Source organism: Polistes fuscatus, unplaced genomic scaffold (assembly GCF_010416935.1).
Source record: "Polistes fuscatus isolate 324 unplaced genomic scaffold, CU_Pfus_HIC Scaffold22, whole genome shotgun sequence".
Lineage (NCBI taxonomy): Eukaryota > Metazoa > Arthropoda > Insecta > Hymenoptera > Vespidae > Polistes > Polistes fuscatus.
In genome coordinates, this window is record NW_025113099.1 from 2474997 (window position 1) to 2483276 (window position 8280).

An 8280-nucleotide genomic window follows, 5' to 3' on the forward strand; every position below is an offset into this window, starting at 1 on the left:
TTTTGAAAACACTCATGTATGAAAATCGTGTATAGCTATCGTTTGATATATAACGGAAGGTGTGAACTATTTTTTAAGTACCTGGATTAAACGGAATGACGTAGTACGTTGGACCTATACAGCTGACGAAAAGCGTTTCCTCCCCTTTCCCCTGCGCCCCCTGCCGTTGCCACTGCGTTGCCTCTGCTGCGCATCTGCTGCGCGCGGTAGTAGCGCGGTCGTCCACTTTCAAAAAAGTAGCGAATCCGTGACCAATGGTACTGAGATTTGCATTTTTCACTCTATTATAGAAAAATATCGATATTTAAAAATAGGATGTAGGAACATAACAATGTGTCGAAATTATACTTTATTAATCCAAACAATTAAAATTAATCATTATAAGTCGATATCGATAGTGTTCGAGTCGCTAGAAATGATATCGTAAAACAAGATCTATATAATTGCGTAGAAAAATGCATACCAATGTACATGGAATTTTTTTCTACGCAAATATTCTTTATCCTCGACATTATCGTAATTTTTCGATTATATCATTTGGAAGTTTTGCTAGAAGAATCTATTAGTAATAGGTAATATTACGTTAGAAAATATTTTTTAATTACCTGAGATTACGGGACGACGAAGTATCCGTGCGATCTCCACGACGGCCCAAAAACGAAAGCGCGCTGATTCGCTAATTATCTTGGTCTTCCATTTGGACGTAAAGTGACCAATCAGAAATTCCCATTACCATAGAAATGTATTTCACGCACACATACAAACTCGCCTTTCTTCATGACCCTCAGTCAAGCTTGATATGAAATTTATTTATTAAATAATAAAAATTTATGCTATATCTATTATGTACACGTATCTCGTAATATTTAAAAAATACGAAAAGAATAAAGACAATATGCACTATAACACCTATCACACAGAACAGAAAACATACATAATTTATTTATTAAAAATTAAATATCATTATTTTATGAATTATTATAATTATCTAATTAGTAATCCAATTAATAATATTGTTATCTAATTATTTTTCGATTAGGTGTATACGTCCTTGCTAATATTAAAAATAACGAGTAAATAAAGACAATATACTAAAAACTTAATCACATTGCAACGTTCTGATTTAAACATTCTTCAATTTTTATATAATTGTTTAAACTAATATACATTTGTTTTAACATCCCGGAGCAATGATGAACTTGGATAATAAAATTTTTATCCAGAAAAATATTATATAAGATTATTGTATATTCAAAGTATGTTAATAGTATGTAAGGTTTAAGCCAGTACATAGGTGTTTTAAACATCTAAATATAAGTAGAGTGTATAGAATTAGATTAAAAAAAAATTGTAATTAATCGATCAAACATGTTATTGTTGTTTAAATGCTGGAATATATGATCTATGTACCGTCCCCTTCGAACATCCACCGTTGAAATATAGCGTTGTCCTCTATGAAAGTACTTTTATTAAATATTGTTTATGTGACTTTCTCCGAACGTTACGCAGTGTATAAAGGAATAATCCCTCTAATCAATAAATTTAAGATTATAACGTTATGATTTTCGTATTTTATCATTTTAGTATTTTTTTTATGCTCCTGCCACAGAGATGACTTCCAGGATTACATTTAGCTGCAATAGAAGAAAAGTGCATTAGTGCATTATAATAATTATTAATTATACGTAATGTACACGTATATGTAAATGAAAAAAGAAAACTACATTCTCTAAACCAATACACCAATTATTCAAACAATTAATAAACAATAATACTAATGGAAAATGTAAATATTAAAGTTTATCCATTATGATAGAAGAAAGCTGAGGTGTTTGCACGTTTAACGTACCATAAGAACAATTGTCTTGGATTATTTTAAATCTTGTAATCTCTCTTTTCTGTATGTACTTGATACATGAAAATCAGAAGCCTATAGCTGCTGCGCTTTTCCAAATCTTCAAATACTTGCAAATCTGAAATGATAAGATTGTATTAGTAATTATCAAGTTATCTTTGTTAATTTAAAAATTATGTGTAGAATAAAGACATCCTATACATTAAAAACTTTGTCACATTGACAGGAAAACAATCGTATCGATAAGAAACCACGTTATAGAAATCTTGACAACAATGACATAAAGCAATATAGCCATCCTTAAAGAATTAAAATAAACTGAAATAAAACAATTGACATCTCCTGCCAACTATGAAAGTATAAAATCCCATACTCTGTATTGATATGGAAAAAACTCTTGTTATTTTAATTCTTTAAGGATGGCTATTATGCTTTATGTCAATTGTTTTTAAAATCTCTGCAACGAGGTTTCTTTTCTATACGATTGTATTTTCTGGTGGTTTTTAGGAATAACCTCTTATTTTATTCCTTATTTTTAAAATATTTTAACGGAACTTGTACACCTAATGGAAAATAAAATTATTTTTGATTTATTAAATAAATAAATTTTGTGTGTTTTTCTGTGCGTGCGATAAAGTTTTTAGTGTATTGTTTTTACTTTACACGTTATTTTTTAAATATTAACAAGGATAAATTGATAATTTACTAATACAATCCTATGGTTTTCAGATTTACAAGTATTTGAAGATTTGGAAAAGCACAGCATCTATTAGGCTTTCTTATTGTTTTGTGTATCAAGTTATATATTAAAGAAGAGTTTAAAAGATTTTAAAATGAATCCAGGCAATTTTTTTATGGTACTTTAAACGAGAAAACACCTCAGCTATCTTTTCATAAAGGAACTTCACATTTTCCATTAGTATATTGTTTATTTATTGTTTTAATCTATTGGTTTTAGAATTTTTAGAAAATTGTACTTTCTTTTTTCATTTACCTATACGTTAATAAATGCCCAAAAAAAGTAAGTAATTTGTTACATGTTAATTTTTATTAGTATTCACAATATTTACAATTGCTTAGCTGTAATTTATATATTAAAATTACATCTTCTTTTGTTAGTTTTATTTAAACAATTGTATAAATTGCATAGACACTAGCATCGATTAATTAAATTATTATATGCACTAATGAACTTTTCTTATATTGCAGCTACATGTAATCCTGGAAGTCATCTCTGTGCGGAGCAATAAAAAAAATACATAAAAATGATAAAAATACGAAAATCATAACGTTATAATCTTAAATTTTATGATTAGATGGATTATTCTTTTTATACACATGCGTAACGTTCGGAGAAAGTCACTAAACAATATTTAATAAAAGTACTTTCATCGAGACAACGTCTCATTTCAACGATCGATTTCGAAGGGGACGGTACATAGATCATATATTCCGATCTTTTAGACAACAATAGACATTCCTATCGATTATTTAAATATATTTTAATATTCTAATGCAATCTGTTTATATTTCAGATTGTTTAAACACATATGTACTGGTTTAAACATTACATACTTATTAACATACTTTGAATATAAAATAATTTTAATGTGATATTTTTCTGGATAAAAATTTTATCCAAAGTCATCATTGCATAGGGACGTAAAAACAAACGTTATTAGTTTAAACAATTACATAAAATTGAAATAATGTTTAAATCAGAACGTTACAATCTTAAATTTTTACAAATTTAAAAGACAAATAGGAATCATATTACATAAGGGATTCTTTTCTTTTACAAATTGTATTGCCAAGCCTCGTACCAGGTAATAAAAAAAATTATTGTTAATCGAACTTACTAGAAAATATTGAGGACTTGTATCAACGAATTTCTTTTTTGTAGAGATGCCATGGGAATCATTTTACAATAGAATGCAGCAGCAGTTTAAAGGATCTTTTAATAAGCAAACATAATTATCTTGTATTGGGAATAAACCAATATTATAATAATTTCTTAAAAGATATTTATTCAAAGTATTAAAGATCTTATTCTTTCTGCATAGGTGATCAATCATTAAACTGGAAGAAAGGAAAGATAATTTTCAATTCGATAAGCAAAATCCAACTACACTGTAATCGTGAGAGATCTAGGAAGACAGTGTGGAAAGGGTTTTGTTCTCACCCTGGAAGGAAACTATGTATTATATATACTATCAAAAGAATTGAAGAATGAATGCATCCTGATTACTAAAAATTTAAAGACAAAAAGGAATCATATTATATTAAGAATTCTTTTCTTATACAAATTGTATTGCCAAGCCTCGTACCAGTAATGAAAGATATTATTGTTAATCGACTCACTAGAAAATATTGTGGACTTGTATTAACTAATTTCTTTTTTGTAGAGATTCCATGGGAATCATTTTGCAAATAGAATGCAGCAGCAGTTTAAAGGATCTTTTAAAAGGCAAACATAAATTTCTTTTATTGGGAATAAACCAATATTATAATATTTTCTAAAAAAATATTTATTCAAAGTATTAAAGATCTGATTCTTTCTGCATAGGTGTTCAATCATGTACTGGAAAAGAGAGACTATGATTTTTCACTACGTTAAGAAGAATCCAACAACACTTTAATCATGAAAGATTTAGGAAGACACAGGTGAACGTGCTACGTTCTCACACTGGAAGGAAACCATGTACTATAATATTATATCAAAATAATTCAAGAAAGAAAGCATCCTGATATTACAAATTTAAAAGACAAATAGGAATCATATTATATAAGAATTCTTTTCTTATACAATTGTATTGCCAAGCCTCGTACCAGGTAATGAAAGATATTATTGTTAATCGACTCACTAGAAAATATTGAGGACTTGTATTAACTAATTTCTTTTTTGTAGATGTTTGTTCATTTTGCAAATAGAATGCAGCAGCACTGTAAAGGATCTTTTAAGAGGCAAACATAATTATCTTGTATTGGTAATAAACCAATATTATAATGATTTCTTAAAAAATATTTATTCAAAGTATTAAAGTTCTGATTCTTTCTGCATAGGTGTTCAATCAATGTACTGGAAAAGAGAGCGTATGATTTTTCACTAAATTAAGAAGAATCCAACAGACTTTAATCATGAAAGATTTAGGAAGACAACGTCGAAAGTTTTCCGTTCTCACTCTGAAATGAAACCATGTACTATAATATTATATCAAAATAATTCAAGAAAGAAAGCATCCTGATATTACAAATTTAAAAGACAAATAGGAATCATATTATATAAGGGATTCTTTTCTTTTACAAATTGTATTGCCAAGCCTCGTACTAGGTAATAAAAAAATTATTGGTAATCGACTTACTAGAAAATTTTGAGGACTCGTATCAATGAATTTCTTTTTTGTAGAGATGCCATGGGAATCATTTTACAAATAGAATGCAGCAGCAGTATAAAGGATCTTTTAATAGGCAAACATAATTATCTTATTGGGAATAAACCAATATTATAATAATTTCTTAAAAGATATTTATTCAAAGTATTAAAGATCTTATTCTTTCTGCATAGGTGATCAATCATTAAACTGGAAGAAAGGAAAGATAATTTTCAATTCGATAAGCAAAATCCAACTACACTGTAATCGTGAGAGATCTAGGAAGACAGTGTGGAAAGGGTTTTGTTCTCACCCTGGAAGGAAACTATGTATTATAATATACTATCAAAAGAATTGAAGAATGAATGCATCCTGATTACTAAAAATTTAAAAGACAAAAAGGAATCATATTATATTAAGAATTCTTTTCTTATACAAATTGTATTGCCAAGCCTCGTACCAGTAATGAAAGATATTATTGTTAATCGACTCACTAGAAAATATTGTGGACTTGTATTAACTAATTTCTTTTTTGTAGAGATTCCATGGGAATCATTTTGCAAATAGAATGCAGCAGCAGTTTAAAGGATCTTTTAAAAGGCAAACATAAATTTCTTTTATTGGGAATAAACCAATATTATAATATTTTCTAAAAAATATTTATTCAAAGTATTAAAGATCTGATTCTTTCTGCATAGGTGTTCAATCATGTACTGGAAAAGAGATATGATTTTCACTACGTTAAGAAGAATCCAACAACACTTTAATCATGAAAGATTTAGGAAGACACGGTGAACGTGCTACGTTCTCACACTGGAAGGAAACCATGTACTATAATATTATATCAAAATAATTCAAGAAAGAAAGCATCCTGATATTACAAATTTAAAAGACAAATAGGAATCATATTATATAAGATTCTTTTCTTATACAAATTGTATTGCCAAGCCTCGTACCAGGTAATGAAAGATATTATTGTTAATCGACTCACTAGAAAATATTGAGGACTTGTATTAACTAATTTCTTTTTTGTAGATGTTTGTTCATTTTGCAAATAGAATGCAGCAGCACTGTAAAGGATCTTTTAAGAGGCAAACATAATTATCTTGTATTGGTAATAAACCAATATTATAATGATTTCTTAAAAAATATTTATTCAAAGTATTAAAGTTCTGATTCTTTCTGCATAGGTGTTCAATCAATGTACTGGAAAAGAGAGCGTATGATTTTTCACTAAATTAAGAAGAATCCAACAAGACTTTAATCATGAAAGATTTAGGAAGACAACGTCGAAAGTTTTCCGTTCTCACTCTGAAAGGAAACCATGTACTATAATATTATATCAAAATAATTCAAGAAAGAAAGCATCCTGATAATTACAAATTTAAAAGACAAATAGGAATCATATTATATAAGGGATTCTTTTCTTTTACAAATTGTATTGCCAAGCCTCGTACTAGGTAATAAAAAAAATTATTGGTAATCGACTTACTAGAAAATTTTGAGGACTCGTATCAATGAATTTCTTTTTTGTAGAGATGCCATGGGAATCATTTTACAAATAGAATGCAGCAGCAGTATAAAGGATCTTTTAATAGGCAAACATAATTATCTTATATTGGGAATAAACCAATATTATAATAATTTCTTAAAAAATATTTATTCAAAGTATTAAAGATCTTATTCTTTCTGCATAGGTGATCATTCATTAAACTAGAAGAAAGGAAAGATAATTTTCAATTAGATAAGAAAAATCGAAAAACACTGTAATCATGAAAGATTTAGGAAGACACAGGTGAAAGTGTTCCGTTCTCACACTGGAAGGAAACCATGTACTATAATATTCTGTCAAAAGAATTGAAGGAAACCATGTACTGTAATATTCTTTCAAAAGAATAGAAGAAGGAATGCATCATGGTTATTATAAATTTAAAAGTCAAATAGGAAATACATTGCATTAGGATATTCCTAACATATATAAAGTATATTATTTAGTATTGTACTTCGTAATTGAAAATACTATTATACATCGACTGGCAATAATTTATCTAAAGGAAACTATTCTTTTTGAATAATAAATTGTTAAAGCAGAAAGGCCATAGATAAGAAATATTGAAAAAATGTCTTAATTTCGTAAATCTAAGGAGAAGAAAATAATGCTGTCAGAAAATTAAATTCTACTGATCATCAAAGTCTTTCACTTGCTTTTTAAGATTTAACTGTATCATTCATTATTTAATGGTACGTTGATAGAAAAGAAATACTAAAAACATTTCTAGTATCTTTTCTTATCTATACAACAGAGAATATACTGTAGATTTTTCAATTTTACATGAGATAGTGTAACAAACTAATAGTTTCATTTCCTTTGTAGGGTTTTCTGTGCAATTTCTTAAATGAAAAAGAGATTAAAGGAATATTCTAGTAGCACAAAATTTGGGTAGAAAAGAAGAAAAACTGTAGTATCATGAAGCACACATGCACATGTATTTGTTGTTTCGTTTAACGATTGCTAGATAAATCTTTTTTTAAATAATATGCTTATATTTGATACCGGGTGTGATTTCATAAGTGAAGATACGAAATGAATTATTTACTACATATATCTATAATTTAAAGCGCAGAGTAGTGTTTTAATAGCTCAATAATGTAACAAATTCATTGTAATTTTTAAGACGATGTCATACCATGATTGTACATTTAATATTACTTATTAATATATTTTTCTAAAAATATTTGTGCATTAGCATATTTTATTTACATATACGTAAAGTATAATATAATTAATTTAACTATCATTAATGAATTAAAATAAAATTTAAATGTTTGGCGAATTTTATAGACTCCTTGGAATAATGTAATAAGAGATAATTAAAAAAAAAAAAAAATGATAAAAAATATCACATTATTCTAATTTTCGTCACAGTAAAATATCTTATTTAGGTCACTATTGAGAAATATTAATATTCTAATTTTTTGTGAAAAAATGATTATTTATATTCTCTTCCTTTTTTTCTATATTCATAGAACTAATATTATAAAAGACTATAAATA